The 17,715-nt window shown below is 39.7% G+C and overlaps 1 protein-coding gene and 1 long non-coding RNA gene across 3 annotated transcripts in view; both read left to right on the forward strand.

Annotated features, from left to right (window-relative positions):
* top2b (DNA topoisomerase II beta) overlaps positions 1-17,715 on the forward strand; it is a 724,731-nt gene that overhangs the window by 634,250 nt on the left and 72,766 nt on the right. The window lies entirely within an intron of this gene.
* On the forward strand, positions 6,323-13,416 carry LOC144008035 (uncharacterized). Its single transcript, XR_013280538.1, has 3 exons — positions 6,323-7,406; positions 8,108-8,351; positions 8,452-13,416. It is a non-coding gene; the product is annotated as an uncharacterized LOC144008035 (long non-coding RNA).

Raw genomic sequence — 17,715 nt, forward strand, 5'->3', positions numbered from 1 at the left:
TACATATGTGGACCAATTTTCGTAGCTCTAGATTAAACGTACAACCGGCAATGCTTCGTTAAGTAAGAATTTTTCAACTCTAAATTTGATGCCCCGCCCCCATCATATAGTATGTCAAAAACTTTAGATTTTTAGAATTAAAATCAAAATGGATTGGCACATGGCTATAGAATAATTTTTGGAGGTATAAGGCTGATCGGTATGCCTCCCAATATTCACACATCTAGCTGAACCATATAATCGTATATACTTCATAAAAATATCTAGACGGCGCTATTGAGCCATTTATTACAAATTGCACAACAAATTATAAAATATTCATGTTCGTGAGAGATCTGATCTGTGTGCAAAACAATTTTTTTTGCAAACAATGCATCGCTACAGCAAAGGCGTGTGACAAAATAAAAAAATTCAATAACTTTTCATTTTAAATATCTTAAGATGAAACATGCCAAAGAATGAAGACGATGTGATAAGTTTTGCAGAAAATATGACCCTTATAAAAGGCCACAAAAAGTGGCTACAAATACCAAAGTAAATCAAAATGTCAGACTTCCTGTTTGGTTTAGCATATGGTTCCAAGAGACTTTTTTGTACATCGTGGGCTCTTATGTATGCCTCCAAATTATCATAGCTCTAGGTGAAACGTACAACCGTGAATGCTTCGTTAAAGAGATTTTTTTTTAGCACAAAATGTGATGCCCGGCCCCTGGGGGACTTCCTGTTGGGTTTAGTACATGGCACCAAGAGACTTTTTTTGTACATCGTGGACTGTTACATATGTCTCCAAATTTTCGTAGCTCTAGCTGCTTCGTGCAACTGGGAATGCTTCATTAAGAAGGATTTTTTTTCCTTTGCAAACAAGTGCATGCCACGACAACAGCGTGCGACGAAATAAAAAGCTTTCAATAAATTTTCATCTTCAACATCTTAAGATGAAACACACCAAGTTGGAAGACAGTCGATTTCTTAGGAGTTCGTTAAAATGTGACCCCTAAAAAAGGCCACAAAAAATGGCTACAAATCCCATCGTAAATCAAAATGGTGGACTTCCTGTTTGGTTTAGCACATGGTTCCAAGAGACTTTTTTGTACATCGTGGGCTCTTATGTATGCCTGCAAATTATCATAGCGCTAGGTGAAACGTACAACCGGGAATGCTTCGTTAAAGAGGAGTTTTTTAGCTCAAAATGTGATGCCCGGCCCCTGGGGGACTTCCTGTTGGGTTTAGTACATGGCACCAAGAGACTTTTTTGTACATCCTGGGCTGTTACATATGTCTCCAAATTTTTGTAGCTCTCGCTGCTTCCTACAACTGGGAATGCTTTGTAGCGATAATTGGGTCGTCTTTTGGACGAATTAATAATCTGGACGTTACACAATGCACACTTACGAGCATCGTTTGCGTCGAATGAGCAGAAAGGTCTTGAAAAAAGGGGGGAAAATAATCAATGTTCGTTCCAAAAGGCAAGAAAATCAAAAGGGGGTATTCCACAGGTGATCAAGGGAAGCCGCTCAGGGGGCTGACGTAGTTGCGCGGCTCGTCCCTTGATTGGTCGGCGACTCGGCGAGGTTGATTCTCCGGCAAGGTTGGTTCTGCCGGACAGCTATCCGACTTCAGGTGTTGGAGCTCAGTTCGCTACGCGCCTGCGTACGGGGAAGGCCAGCCGTTGGAGGTGAGCTGGCACCGCGGCGGGGCGCCACCGACTAGCAGGTGAGGTGCGGGGCGGCTTAGGTGCACAACCTCGCATCCGGCGGTACGTTGCAAGTGTACCCCGGGGCCGCGGAGTTTGCCGCTGGCGGGCACTCCACCGATGGTGAAGAGAAAAAAAAAGGAAAAAAGGAGTAAAAGAGTCTTTGGTGTCAGCGTTGCAGTTTGCACCTGCTTTGGCGTGGCGTGGAGCGAGTGTCTGCTCTCGGCAACGGTTGCTGCCAGAAAAGAAAAGGCCACGTGGTTGGCAAGTTTCTTGGAACAAAGAGTTCGAGCAGGCTGGGACACTCGCAGGTCGTGCAAGAGAGTTTTGGAAGAGGCTTGGAAGCAAGAGAGAGAGCGAGGGGTCTTCTCGTCCTTTTAAAGTCTATGGGCGGGGCTTCAGTAGGTGGTGGCACACCGTTCTGTTCGCTCGCGCAGACTTTAGAAAAAAATTATTAAAGGGATTAATAATCTGGCATTAAATTTGGTCAGTCTGGCAAATCAGTTTTCCCACACAACCCGTTTAACACACATCGGAATTAATGCATCATAAACTAACTTGTGAGGTAACTTCAACTTGTCTAATCTGACTGAACTGAAAGATATTGATTATCTTTCATTCTTTATGGAGTACAAATGAAATAGGATGTTCATACACACAAAGACATAACATGAATCATTCGTAGTTCAGTTATCTGTCGAGAATTATCATGGTATAAATGTGTAAAATGCGGTTACTTATATGAAATGTCACTAAGGATAGTTCCAAGTTTCACCACTTGACGGTGCTGTTGCTCCGTCTAGACGTTCCAGGAGTGCCCGTTTGGAAAGGTGGCGCCAGAAAGTCCCCCCTGGTTGATGAGAAACTTCATAAACATTCCTTTGATCAGTCGTTTGTATATTCCAATCATTGGAGCCATTTGTTAGGGCTCCGAGAAGACGGGCTTGAATACACTCCTTCGGCAGACGCATAAATTCCTTTGTCACCTGGTCAGCGGCTTCAAAAGATCTTTGTTGGTGGTTGGGTGACCACCTGCAGAGCTACCCAAGCTTAGATCCTGTCTGGGCAGTGGAATATTTATGTGACTGCAGAGAATTTGCTTTAGAAGAAGCAAACTTTTAAAAAAAAAATTAGAGGGTGGATTGGGTCATAGGCCATAGTTGTTACAGCTTCATTAAGGAAGAATTTTTTCCTTTGCAAACTGTGCATGCCACGGCAACAGCGTGCAACGAAATAAAAAGCTTTCAATAACTTTTCATCTTCAACATCTTAAGATCACTCACACCAAGTTTGGAGATGATCGGATAAACTCTGTAGGAGGAGTTCGTTAAAATAAGACCCCTATGAAATGGCCCAAAAAATGGCAACACGTTCCAAAGTAAATCTAAATGGCTGACTTCCTGTTAGGTTTAGCATATGGTTCAAAAAGAGTTTTTTTGTACCTCGAGGGCTGTTACATATGTCTTCAAATTTTGGTAACTCTAGGTGAAACGTACAGCCTGAAATGCTTCATTAAGTAAGAATTTTGAAATGCAAAATTTGATGCCCCGCCTCTGGCGGACTTGCTGTTGGGTTTAGCAAATGGCACCAACAGTCTTTTTTGTAGATCATAGTCTGTTACATATGTGTACCAATTTTTGTAGCTCTAGATTAAACGTACAACCGGCTTCGTTAAAGGAAGGCACCTTTAATTTTACATGTATGGCTTGATTGGCAGTAAATAGTTAGTTTAGCTACGAAACATGCATAAGAGCTGAAGAATACACCCCAATATTGATTTATTTAACTTTTTTCAACATAGAAGTACTTCCGTGTTGGAACGCCCTCAAGTGGTGACGTAACAAGTGTGTATACTCGCTTGGCGAACAGTAGTTCACGCAGACAGAACGACGAGGAAGACACAAACGTCACTTATGCCTTACTGTATTGCAAAATTTTGCAAGGTGTCGTCAAGGAAAAACCCGCGAGGAGCACACTGGTATGTTATCCCAAAAAAAAAAAGACTATTTGCGTAGAAAATGGCTTGCTAAGTGCTGTCGACCTCCCGGCAAGGACAAGCAGGCGCGGACGTTATGTTTTATTAGCTCGTAAGTTGTTTATAGTTCACAAATTGACCATGTTCATAATCTTATTTTAACAAAAAAATTATTGAATGTGGATTAGTGTCATTATCATCGGCATGTGCGACGTACTACATTTGTGTTCTGTCCCGCTGTTCTTCCTGTGGTGCATTCCAGTTTCATTTGCATTTCTATTAATTTCGTTTGGATCCCAACCATTGATAACCAGCCTAGGTAACGGCGTCTCGCATTTCCTTACTTCATTTTGTCTATAAATAAACACGGTTAATACACAACCTTCTTGCAAGCTTTCGTTTACATCATCGGGACGCTACGCAAAAAAAGAAAAAAAAAACAGCTAGGGGAGGTTGGGCGCTGTAACGACGATACATATAATTTTACTATTTTTTTCTTTTTCCTGAAATAGTTTGTCAATTCCACACGTTTTGCATTGCTCGTGCTGTGTGTCACTTTACCTGTTGGATATTGGCTCCTCCAAGACTTTTCTTCTTCACATCTTTCATCGCAACCAAAGCTATCCTGAGAATGTCTATTTAGTATTGCCATGTTGAATGTCTGATGTTCCAGGATGCAGTTGAGATTGTCCGCAAGGAACCGATCCTCGATTTCTTTTATTTCCAGACAGCACACATTCATTAGCGGATTGTCCATTCCTGCAGCTCCCGCACGAGCACCACTCACCCACCGCCTGATTCACTCGTTCATTAAAGTTTATTTTGTGCCCGAAAAGACCATCTGGCGCCACAACTTTCACATCCAAGGCAGACTTTCCTTCGGTAGGGTTATTTTGTCGTGTTGGCTCGAAGCGATAAGGTTTAATCCTTCCGGGTTTGACGCTAGATGCACGGCTGCGTTGCATAGCGCTTCCATCGTGTAGCGTTTACACACTAGTGACGTAAACATCCGGGTTATTTAGTCACGTGTAACAAACATGCCGGCGTTCGATTCATTTTAACATCGGTTTAAAAGTTATTAAATGTACATAAAAAAATAATCACGTCACCAAATTAATTATTGAAAAAGTAGCAACTTTTTGCTGCTAAAAATTGATCAATAAGTAAAGTGTCCCTTTAAGTAAGAATTTTGAAACTCTAAATTTGATGCCTCGCCTCCGTCATATAGTATGTCAAAAACTTAAGATTTTTTACCATGATGTTGTCCCAGGTGTTGAGATGGTACAGTCCAGGTTTGAAGTCAATCGGGTTAACCGTGTAGGAGATGCGGGCAAAAGTATGACCCCTGTAAATGTGCAAAAATGGGCCAAAATTGGACATTTAAATACTCATACCTCACTTCCTGTCTATTTTAGGGTACACATATCAAAGAGGTTTTTGTTCATCTGGATGTGCTACAGGTGCCACACAATTTTCGGAGCCATAGGACAATCGTAGGGGGACAGGGATCCGTTTAAGCTATGTAGGTGGCGCTACAGAGCCATTTTTCTGTTATCATGGATGGCGACTTTAAAATATCAAATTTTTCGCCAGGCCCGATCTGCGTGTAAAGTTTGGTGAGTTTTCGTTCATGTTTAGTGTCTCAAAAATGTGATTGTTTGCGGAAAAGAATAATAACAAAGAAAAAGAATAACTAGAGCTGCGAGCAGCTATAAAGGGCCCTCGCAATCCGGGCCACGTTGGGGTATTTGCACGTCGGGGTACTGGCATGTTGGGGTACTGTCAAATAGGAAACCATCTAAATTGTAAACGTTTTTGCCATGCTTTGGGTTTGTAAAGTTTCATGGAAAGGCCAAAAAGGATGCACAATTAACAAGATAAAATCAAAATGGATTGGCACATGGCTATATAGAATACTTTTTGAATATATTCGGCATGCCTGCCAATTTTCACACATCTAGCTGAATCATATAATCGGAAAGACTTCATAAAAATGTCTAGAGGGCGCTATTTAGCCATTTATTACAAATTGCACAACAAATCTCTAAATAAAATATTCAAGTTCCAGACAGGTCTGGTGTGTGTGCAAAGATTTCGCCCATATTTAGACTCTCAAAAAAGCATTTTTCTTCACAAACAATGCATGGCTACAGCAAAGGCGTGTGACAAAATAAAAAAATTCAATAACTTTTCATCTTAAATATCTTAAGATGAAACACGGCAAAGAACGAAGATGATCTGATAAGTTCTGTTGAAAATATGACCCCTATGAAAGGCCCCCAAAAATGGCTACAAATACCAAAGTAAATCAAAATGGCAGACTTCCTGTTTGATTCAGCATATGGCTTTAGAAACCTTTTTGTAAGTCTTAGGCTGATAGGTATCCCAATTTTTACAAATCTAGCTGAATCATAAAATACAAAATATTTGCAAAAGCTTCATAAAAATGCCTAGAGGGCGCTATTGAACCATTTATTGCAAATTGAATAAGAAATCTCTAAAATATTCATGCTTATGACAAGCCTGATGTGGGTGTAGTTTCATGAGTTTTTGCACATGTTTAGACCAAAAAAAAAAAGCAGCATTTTAGTTGGCAAACAATGCATCGCCATGACAACGGCGTGCGACAAAATAAATAACTTTCGATAACTTTGCATCTTAAACATCTTAAGATGAAGCACACCAAGTTTAAAGACAGTCGGATAAATTTTGTAGGAGGAGTTCGTTAAAATATGACCCCTAAAAAAGGCCACAAAAAATGGCTACAAATCCCAACGTAAATCAAAATGGCGGACTTCCTGTTTGGTTTAGCAGATGGTTCAAAGAGACTTTTTTTGTACATCGTGGGCTCTTATGTATGCCTCTAAATTATCATCGCGCTAGGTGAAACATACAACCGGGAATGCTTCGTTAAAGAGGAGGTTTTTAGCTCAAAATGTGATGCCCGGCCCCTACGGGACTTCCTGTTGGGTTTAGCGCATGGCACCAAGAGACTTTTTTTGTACATCGTGGGCTGTTACATGTGTCTCCAAATTTTCGTAGCTCTAGCTGCTTCGTACAACTGGGAATGCTTCATTAAGAAGGATTTTCTTCCTTTGCAAACTGTGCATGCCACGGCAACAGCGTGCGACGAAATAAAAAGCTTTCAATATTTTCATCTTCAACATCTTAAGATGAATCACACCAAGTTTGGAGATGATCGGATAAACTCTGTAGGAGGAGTTCGTTAAAGGTACACTGAGTATTATACAGTGGCATCTAGTGGTGAAACAATAAATCATTCTAAAAAAAAAAACAATTGTTTGTGTTAGTAGTATGTAAAAAGATATGTTGTATCGCATAAACGTACTTTTTTTAAATATAACGGTTAGTCTAGAAATCGCAAATTATCTTACATGTCCGGGCCGCGGCTTCTAGTGTCCGCCATGTTTCGCCGCCATCTTTCTGCTACGGGTGCCGTCAACGACAAATTTCAGCGCTCCATTTCTTAACGCGTTTTTGGAACGCCTTTGCAGACGCACTTCCGGTTTGTATGGCGACCGCATGTACACGAAGAAGAAGAGTTTCCGGTCCCCGAAGAGAGCATTATCAAGCATCACAATTGCTTTGGGAATTTATTTTATTTCAGCGCGACAAAACAAGAGTTTATATTGTAGCCGCATTTGCCAGATGGAGAGAAATGAGGAACAGACTAGGTTTGGGACGTGCCGGTGCCTTCGACTGCTTTCTACTTGACCGGTAAGTAAGAGTACATTTGTGTTTACGTTTTGAGAGCGAGAGAAAAAGTATACATCGTACCAATTAATACGATGTTCGTACCTTTGTTTTACGATCACTGTATCTGTTGATTAGCAACTCCGCACCACTCGAACGATTTCGTTATGAAGCTACTTGCTTTGAAAAAAAAAAAAAAAAAGATTCCCGCTGGCACGTTATATTTAGAGTAAATGCGCAACTTATTGTGTAATGTAATGTAACTGTGATTTCGGAGGTATATTTCCCCATAACTTCAATGGAGAATCTAAAGCATACTGTATTAGTGGAGGAGTTGAAAATTATTTTCGTTGTGGTTGGTGAAAATAGTGTTCTCGAAATTAATTTTCGGCAGGGAATAACTTTCTGGACTTAAATGCTGGCTGTACCGTAAGCACTGCTAGAGTCTGAACTCTCTCACTCAAGTGTGTACTGGTCCATTGTGTAATTGGGTGCACAAGAATTTACAGGCTGCTACGTTTTCCACGGAAACTCGACAAGCAAGCAGCCTTTGCATATTCTATGCAGTCAAGTTACTTTTATCTAGCTAATACAATGTTTTGGGCCCAAAAACTAAAGATCTTACCTATATTTTGGGGGCTTTGTTGGAAAGTTGGTGACATATAGTAGTATCATCAATTATTTTATTTTATTTTAGAATTTTGTTTTCGTTTGTGTCACACTAGATCAACAGCCAAACTTGAGGGCTTCCAGAACCATATTCTGATGTATACAAGCATTCATGCACCGTTTAAATACATCACCGACCTGCAAGAAAAAAAAATATCAAGGGGAGAGTCAGCAGCCATATTGGAATGCCCCGAATGAGGACACTTGAATGGAGGACCCCAGAAGGCTTCGGTGTTGTACCACCAGTATCTCCACCTACCATATCTGAGCTGCAACAAACTGAAGTCAGCCGACGTCTTGGTATGTCATTTACATATGGACGGTATTACACACTACATGAACTTTTTGTGTGAAGCAATACGGAATGGTCACATGTACAAGCACCACTTGTTTTACACAGGACCTGCTGACCAGGTGTCTGAAGCCATGGAGTGACTCCTCCCTCACTTTCCTCAGCAAGCCTTTGAAGAATATGATATCATCGTTGGTGGGAACATGCCCTCACTCCATAACATGTACTTGTGCAGTCAAGGAGCATGTCAAACTTAATAAAACCAGCAAACATTGAAGTGACTTCATTTTTACTGCAGTCTGTTCACACAATCAATGGACAAGCCTTCCTTAATTTTGCCCCAATAACATCATAGAGTAGGCGAAAAGTAGTGTTACAGATCATACTATGTGTTCGGGAGAGTTTGAGGAATGTTGCAATGTTAATGGGGGACAATGTCAGCACACACACACACACACACACAAAAAAAACATCATGGTATTTAGGTAATCAGATATTTTAGCTGTGTACAACACATACTTGCTCTGTAACACTACTTTTGGCCCAAACCTGTATGTCTATTTTCCATATTTTGAAATGCACAGCGTATTGGTAAATTTCTGGAACAACTGCAATTCATGTAGCTCATTATATTCTAACAGCATTTTTTTTTTTTTTTTTAGTTAATATGTTCATTTCATGTAGACTTTTATTTTACTTTATTTTATTTATTCATTTTCATGTACTGTACCTTACATTCATTGGCCAATGAAGAATTCATTGTCATTGCAAGCATTTATAATATTTCTCCAGGCTTTTGATGTTTTACATTTCTGGTCATGTAAAATAGTGTTAGGTTAGGTGTCGAATGAACACTGCATGTTGACGCCAAAGGAAATAGTATTTTTTAGTTATTCAAAATGTACAAATTAACACACAACAACAATATACAAGTTATACAAACTACAACAACAAGTGTGGATGGACTAATTATATGCCAGGTAAAAAACCTTTGTATTGTCCTCGAGGATCTGGGAAAGTGTCACTTATTTGCCACAAGTCACCAAGGTGCTGCAGTCTGGGATCCAGGTACAGGAAATCATGGTGGTGCTGATGTGTCAGCAATGTGTCAAAAAGTATTTCTTGGTGTCAGTCTATCAGCTGGACTTGGATATCTTCATGTTCCTCCATGGTCATTTCCTGTACGAGTCTCTGCAAGAAGGTAACAATTGTATGTCAGATGAGGTACCAAACAATGAACTGAAAGTCACTGAGCCAATGAAGTACATTATTATATGAGCAAGACTATTTGTGAAAGCCATGTAAATTCCTGCACATCGAAGTACAAGGTTTTTGTTGTATCTTCACTCAAAACTAATTAAGTTGCTTAGTGATATTTATTAGGTAAAATAGTTCAACATGGTGACAAATCGATATCTGAGTAAAGGGTTTCAAATGTTTTTGTAAGCAGCACTTTTCTGAGTGGTTAGTAGCAACAAGACACGGGGGGGTTTACGAGTCTGAGTTGCAGATGTGTAGTTCAGTTAACACCATTATTTTTGTACGATATACTAAACATATCAGCAAACGATGTAATCTAAATACCACATATTCCAAGCAAAGGTATGTTTTGAGCCATTCACATGCATGCTCGAATGGAATTATTTTTCCATGATGACATAATTGTACGTTACGAGACACCGCGTTCACTTCCGCGTTCTCTTCCTCGTCGTCTCCCTCGCCCCCTCCTCGCCCTCTTTGAGATGGTCCACATGTCTATAAAACATATAACATAACTGTGTGCTCTCTGTTGCATAGTTTAGTTGCACTAACAAATATGAACATAGATAGCCATTATCATTAGCTGACGTACAGTATTTCCTAACAATGCCGGCAAAAATATTAATTCTGAAATTAAATGACTAAATCACAAATATTAGGGATCTGTACAGTATGTCTAACAAATGCAATTCACTTACGTCATCTCTCGAGGGAATACCAGAAGTTGTTTGCGTTCTGTTCCGGTGAAATTGGTGGTAGGCTGTTGAAGTAGGGTCTCTCTGGGACGCCGTAGTTCGTGTGCTTAAAATCATTGCATTATCTTGTTTGACCGATAGATGGCGGTCGTGAGATACACACTGGGGCTTTAAAATAAGACCCCTATGAAATGGCCCAAAAAATGGCAACACGTTCCAAAGTAAATCAAAATGGCGGACTTCCTGTTCGGTTTAGCATATGGTTCAAAAAGAGTTTTTTGTACTTCGAGGGCTGTTACATATGTCCTCAAATTTTGGTAACTCTCGGTGAAACGTACAGAATGCTTCCTTAAGTAAGAATTTTGAAACTTTTGAAAAAGAAGAAGAAGAACTAGAGCTGCGAGCAGCTATAAAGGGCCCTCGCAACCTGGGCCACGTGGGGTACTTGCACGTCGGGGTACTGGCATGTTGGGGTACTGTCAAATAGGACAAGGACCATCTAAAATGTTTTTGACAAGCCTTGTGTGTGCAAAATTTTATCAAAAGGCCAAAGATGGTGAGCAATTCCCAAAATAAATTCAAAATGGCGGACTTCCTTTTAGGTTTAGCATACGGCTACAGAATACTTTTTTTAGGTCTTAGGCTAATAGGTATGCCTTCCAGTTTTCACAAATCTAGGTCATCATCTTTAGTTATATAGCGCTTGAATCATACAATCGGAAATGCTCCATAAAAATGTCTAGAGGGCGCGATTTATTGCAAATTGCACAAGAAATCTCTAAAAATTCATATTCATTACAAGTCTGATGTGTGTGCAAAGTTTCATGAGTTTTCACACATGTAAAGACACAAAAAAAGCTGCACTTTACTTGGCAAACAATGCATCGCTATGGCAACAGCGTGCGACAAACTAAAAAACTTTCGATAACTGCATCTTAAACATCTTAAGATGAAACACACCAAGCTTGAAGACGGAGGAGGAGTTCGTTAAAATATGACCCCTAAAAAAGGCCACAAAAAAATGCCTACAAATCCCATCGTAAATCAAAATGGCGGACTTCCTGTTTGGTTTTGCACATGATTCCAATATACTTTTTTGTACATCGTGGGCTCTTAAGTATGCCTGCAAATTATCATAGCTCTAGGTAAAACGTACAACCGGGAATGGTTCATTAAAGAGGAGTTTGTTTTTTTAGCTCAAAATGTGATGCCCGGCCCCTGGGGGACTTTCTGTTGGGTTTAGCACATGGCACCAAGAGACTTTTTTTGTACATCGTGGGCTGTTACATATGTCGCCAAATTTTCGTAGCTCGAGCTGCTTCGTAGAACTGGGAATGCTTCATAAAGAAGGATTTTTTTTCCTTTGCAAAAAGTGCATGCCACGACAACAGTGTGCAACGAAATAAAAAGCTTTCAATAACTTTTCATCTTCAACATCTTAAGATGAATCACACCAAGTTTGAAGATGATCGGATAAGCTCTGTAGGAGGAGTTCGTTAAAATAAGACCCCTATGAAATGGCCCAAAAAATGTCAACACGTTCCAAAGTAAATCAAAATGGCGGACTTCCTGTTCGGTTTAGCATATGTTTCAAAAAGAGTTTTTTGTACCTTGAGGGCTGTTACATATGTCTTCAAATTTTGGTAACTCTCGGTAAAACGTACAACCGGGAATGCTTCGTTAAAGAGGAGTTTTTTTAGCTCAAAATGGTGTACCCGGCCCCTGGGGGACTTCCTGTTGGGTTTAGCACATGGTACCAAGAGACTTTTTTTGTACATTGTGGGCTGTTACATATGTCTACAAATTTTCGTAGTTCTAGCTGCTTCGTATAACTGGGAATTCTTCATTAAATAGATTTTTTTTCCTTTGCAAACAAGTGCATGCCACGGCAACAGCGTGCGACGAAATAAAAAGCTTTCAATAACTTTTTATCTTCAACATCTTTAGATTAATCACACCAAGTTTGAAGATGATGGGATAAACTCTGTAGGAGGAGTTCGTTAAAATAAGACCCCTATGAAATGGCCCAAAAAATGGCAACACGTTCCAAAGTAAATCAAAATGGTGGCTTTTCTGTTAGGTTTAGCATATGGTTCAAAAAGAGTTTTTTGTACCTTGAGGGCTGTTACATATGTCTTCAAATTTTGGTAACTCTACGTGAAACGTACAGCCCGGAATGCTTCTTTAAGTAAGAATTTTGAAATGCAAAATTTGATGCCCCGCCTCTGGCGGACTTCCTGTTGGGTTTAGCATATGACACAACAGACTTTTTTGTAGATCATAGTGTGTTACATATGTGTACCAATTTTCGTCGCTCTAGGTTAAACGTACAACCGGCAATACTAGGTTTAGAAAGAATTTTGAAACTCTAAATTTGATGCCTCACCCCCGTCATATAGTACGTCAAAATTTTTTGATTTTTTACCATGATGTTGTCCCAGGTGTTGAGATGGTACAGCCCAAGTTTGAAGTCAATCGGGTTAACCGTGTAGAAGAAGTGGGCAAAAGAATTACCTCTGTAAATGTACAAAAATGGGCTAAAATTGGACATTTAAATCCTCATACCTCAATTCCTGTCTATTTTAGGGTACACATATCAAAGAGGTTTTTGTTCATTTTCGTAGCCATAGGACAATCGTAGCGGGACAGGGATCCGTTAAACCTATGTAGGTGGCGCTAGGGAGCCATTTTTCTGTTATCACGTATGGCGACTTTAGAAGATCAAATTTTTCGCCAGGCCTGATGTGTGTGTAAAGTTTGGTGAGTTTTCGTTCACGTTTAGTGTCTCAAAAATGTGATTGTTTGCGGAAAAGAATAATAACAAAGAAAAAGAATAATAACTAGAGCTGCGAGCAGCTATAAAGGGCCCTCGCAACCTGGGCCACGTTGGGGTACTTGCACGTCGGGGTACTGACATGTTGGGGTACTGTTTCATAGGAAACCGTCTAAATTGTAAATGTTTTTGCCATGCTTTTTGCTTGCAAAGTTTCATGGAAAGGCCAAAAATGATGCACAATTAACAAAATAAAATCAAAATGGTTTGGCACATGGCTATAGAATAATTTTTGTAGGTATTAGACTGATAGGTGTGCCTCCAAATATTCACACATCTAGCTGAATCATATAATCGGAAATACTTCATAAAAATGTCTAGAGGGCGCTATTGAGCCATTTATTACAAATTGCACAACAAATCTCTAAAATATTCATGTTCTTGAGAGGTCTGATCTGTGTGCAAAGTTTTGAGTTTTCGCTCATGTTTAGACTTTCAAAAAAAAAAGCATTTTTCTTTGCAAACAATGCATCGCTAGAGCAAAGGCGTGACAAACAATTACAATAACTTTTCATCTTAAATATCTTCAGATGAAACACGCCAAAGAATGAAGACAATCTGATAAGTTTTGTAGAAAATATGAGGCCTATAAAAGGCCCCAAAAAATGGCTACAAATAGCAAAGTAAATCAAAATGGCAGACTTCCTGTTTGGTTTAGCATATGGCTTTAGAAACTTTTTTGTCAGTCTTAGGCTGATAGGTATCCCAATTTTTACAAATCTAGCTGAATCATACATTTCCAAAAGCTTCATAAAAATGTCTATAGGGCGCTATTGAGCCATTTATTGCAAATTGCACAAGAAATCTCTAAAATATTCATGTTTATGACAAGTCTGATGTGTGTGTAAAGTTTCATGAGTTTTCGCTCGTTTAGACAAAAAAAAAAAAAGCAGCATTTTACTTGGCAAATAATGCATCGTTATGGCAACGGCTTGTGACAAAATAAAAAAAAACTTTCGCTAACTTTGCATCTTAAACATCTTAAGATGAAACACACCAAGTTGGAAGACAGTCGGATAAATTTCGTAGGAGTTCGTTAAAATGTGACCCCTAAAAAAGGCGTAAATCAAAATGCCGGACTTCCTGTTTGGTTTAGGATATGGTTCTAAGAGACTTTTTTGAACATCGTGGGCTCTTATGTATGCCTCCAAATTATCATAGCGCTAGGTGACACGTACAACCGGGAATGCTTCGTTAAAGAGGAGTTTTTTAGCTCAAAATGTGATGCCCGGCCCCTGTTGGGTTTAGCACAAAGCAGCAAGAGACTTTTTTGTACATCGTGGGCTGTTACATATGTCTACAAATTTTCGTAGCTCTAGCTGCTTCGTACAACTGAGAATTCTTCATTAAGAAGAATTTTTTTCCTTTGCAAACAAGTGCATGCCACGACAACAGCGTGCGGCGAAATAAAAAGCTTTCAATAACTTTTTATCTTCAACATCTTAAGATGAATCACACCAAGTTTGAAGATGATCGGATAAGCTCTGTAGGAGGAGTTCGTTAAAATAGGACCCCTATGGAATGGCCAAAAAAATGGCAACACGTTCCAAAGTAAATCAAAATGGCGGACTTCCTGTTAGGTTTAGCATATGGTTCTAAAAAATGTTTTTGTACCTTGAGGGCTGTTACATATGTCTTCAAATTTTGGTAACTCGAGGTAAAACGTACAACCGGGAATGCTTCGTTAAGTAAGAATTTTGAAACTCAAAATTTGATGCCCCGCCTCTGGCGGACTTCCTGTTGGGTTTAGCATATGGCACCAACAGACTTTTTTGTAGATCATAGTCTGTTACATATGTGTACCAATTTTCGTAGCTCAAGGTTAAACGTACAACCGGCAATGCTACGTTTAGTAAGAGTTTTGAAACTCTAAATTTGATGCCCCACCGCCGTCATATAGTATGTCAAAAACTTTAGATTTTTTACCATGGTGTTGTCCCAGGTCTTGAGATGGTACATCCCAAGTTTGAAGTCAATCGGATTAACCGTGGAGGAGAAGCGGGCAAAAGTATAACCCTTGTAAATGTGCAAAAATTGGCCAAAATTGGACATTTAAATACTCATATCTCACTTCCTGTCTATTTCAGGGTACACAGATCAAAGAGGTTTTTGTTCATCTGGATATGCTACAGGTGCCACACAATTTTCATAGCCGTAGGACAATCGTAGCGGGACAGGGATCCGTTTAAGCTATGTAGGTGCCGCTACAGAGCCATTTTTCTGTTATCGTGTATGGCGACTTTAAAATATCAAATTTTGCGCCAGGCCTGATCTGCGTGTAAAGTTTGGTGAATTTTCGTTCACGTTTAGTGTCTCAAAAATGTGATTGTGATTGTGATTTCCCTACTCGAAGTGCAGCTGATTCCAATTAACAGGCTCGTTATCAGGTTTCTGCAGAGCTTGCTGATGAGCTGATCATGAATCAGCTGTGTTTAAGAAGGGAAATATCCAAAACCAGCAGGACTGCGGCCCTCGAGTACCGGATCTCGCCACCCCTGCTCTAGATTAAACGTACAACCGGCAATGCCTCGTGAAGTAAGCATTTTTAAACTCTAAATTTGATGCGCCGCCGCCGTCATATAGTATATCAAAAACTTTTCATTTTTCACAATGATGTTGTCCCAGGTGTTGAGATGGTACATCCCAAGTTTGAAGTCAATCGGGTTAACCGTGTAGGAGAAGCGGGCAAAAGTATGACCCCTGTAAATGTGCAAAAATTGGCAAAAATTGGACATTTAAATACTCATACCTCACTTTCTGTCTATTTTAGGGTACACACTTCAAAGAGGTTTTTGTTCATTGGGATGTGCTACAGGTGCCACACAATTTTCATAGCCGTCGGACAATCGTAGCGGGACAGGGATCCGTTTAACCTATGTAGGGGGCGCTAAGGAGCAATTTTTCTGTTATCATGTATGGCAACTTTAAAATATCAAATTTTTCGCCAGGCCTAATGTGCGTGTAAAGTTTGGTGAGTTTTCGGTCACGTTTAGTGTCTCAAAAATGTGATCGTTTGCGGAGAATAATAATAATAATAATAATAATAACTAGAGCTGCGAGCAGCTATAAAGGGCCCTCGCAGCCCGGGCCACGTTGGGGTCCTTGCACGTTGGGGTACTTGCACGTTAGGGCACTGGCACATTGGGGTACTGGCATATTGGAAGCAAAATTTCTTTGAAAATGGCATAATAAACGTTTACATGTAGAATATTTTTTTTGCCAGTGTGTGTCAAGCTCAACGGGTTTTGGTGATTGTTAAGACCTGCAAAAATCAGCGTCCTTATTTATTTTTAGGCAACGAGTTGCCCTGATTGGTATTTTTTGTAAAAGTGTATATACACATCATCGCTCGTTGTACTCATTGCACAATGTTACTTTTATTGTCCAAAGGGGCAATCAAAAATGAATAAAACATAATGGAAACGTACATACGTTTGGATCGGTGTGAAGCCAGTGAACAATTTGAGTGGTGGAAACTAAAAGAATATTCATAAATGACTTAGTTATCACACTTAGAATGAGCTTACATTTTTTGTACAAAATACCGTATGTGGGGTATTTTTTTTTTTATATATAAGCCTCAAGGGCTAGGTGGCGCTGTATTTATAACTGAATGTTGTTATAGAGATACCTTCAGGCCTTGATTATAAGCATACATGTCAAGTGTGGGATTTTTTTTGGAGCATGTTCCGTGGAGTTATTAAGCATATCCTTCATTCACGATATTGCTTTTAATGTCCATAGAGGCTATCAAAAATAAATAAAAATATATATATGTTTGGATAAGTCTGATGCCAGTGAACATTTTGAGTGGTGGAAACTAAAAGAATATTCATAAATGACTTCGTTATCACACTTAGAATGAGTTTACATTTTTTGTACAAAATACCGTATGTGGGGTATTTTTTTTTCATGCCTCAAGGGCTAGGTGGCGCTGCATATATAACTGAATGTTGTCATAGAGATAACTTCAGGCCTTGACGATAAACATACATGTCAAGTTTGGGATTTTTTGGAGCATGTACCGGGGAGTTATCAAGCATATCCTTTTTCATTGCGAAACACACATTTTGATGCCCCGCCCTCATCATATAGTATTTCGAAAAGTCAAAATTTTTCCCCCTGTCGTTGGCTCAGGTCTTGACATGGTCCAGGCCAAGTCTTAACTCAGTCGGATGAAACGTGTAGGAGAAGTGGGCAAAGGTCTGCCCCCTGTGAATGTGCAAAAATCGTCAAAAATGGGACATTAAAAAATTCGTAGCTCACTTCCTGTTCATTTTAGCATATGGGTACAAGAGACTTTTTTGTAGGTCTTGGGCTCCCTCATACACCTAAAAATATTCGTCGTTCTTGCTTAAACGTACAACCGGGGCTGCTTCATTAAAAATTTCGAGGGGGCGCTATTGAGTCATTTTTGTAAAAATAGCACAATCAACAATAAAGTATTGCTCATTTTACCAGGCCAGATGTGTGTGCCAAGTTTCAGGTGTTTCTGTGCATGTTTAGACCCTCAAAACTGGCCTTGTTTTCTTGGTGAACAGCGCTTAGCCACGCCCACAGCAATTCGCGAAAACTCACAAACTT

This window comes from Festucalex cinctus, chromosome 19, assembly GCF_051991245.1.
Source record: "Festucalex cinctus isolate MCC-2025b chromosome 19, RoL_Fcin_1.0, whole genome shotgun sequence".
Lineage (NCBI taxonomy): Eukaryota > Metazoa > Chordata > Actinopteri > Syngnathiformes > Syngnathidae > Festucalex > Festucalex cinctus.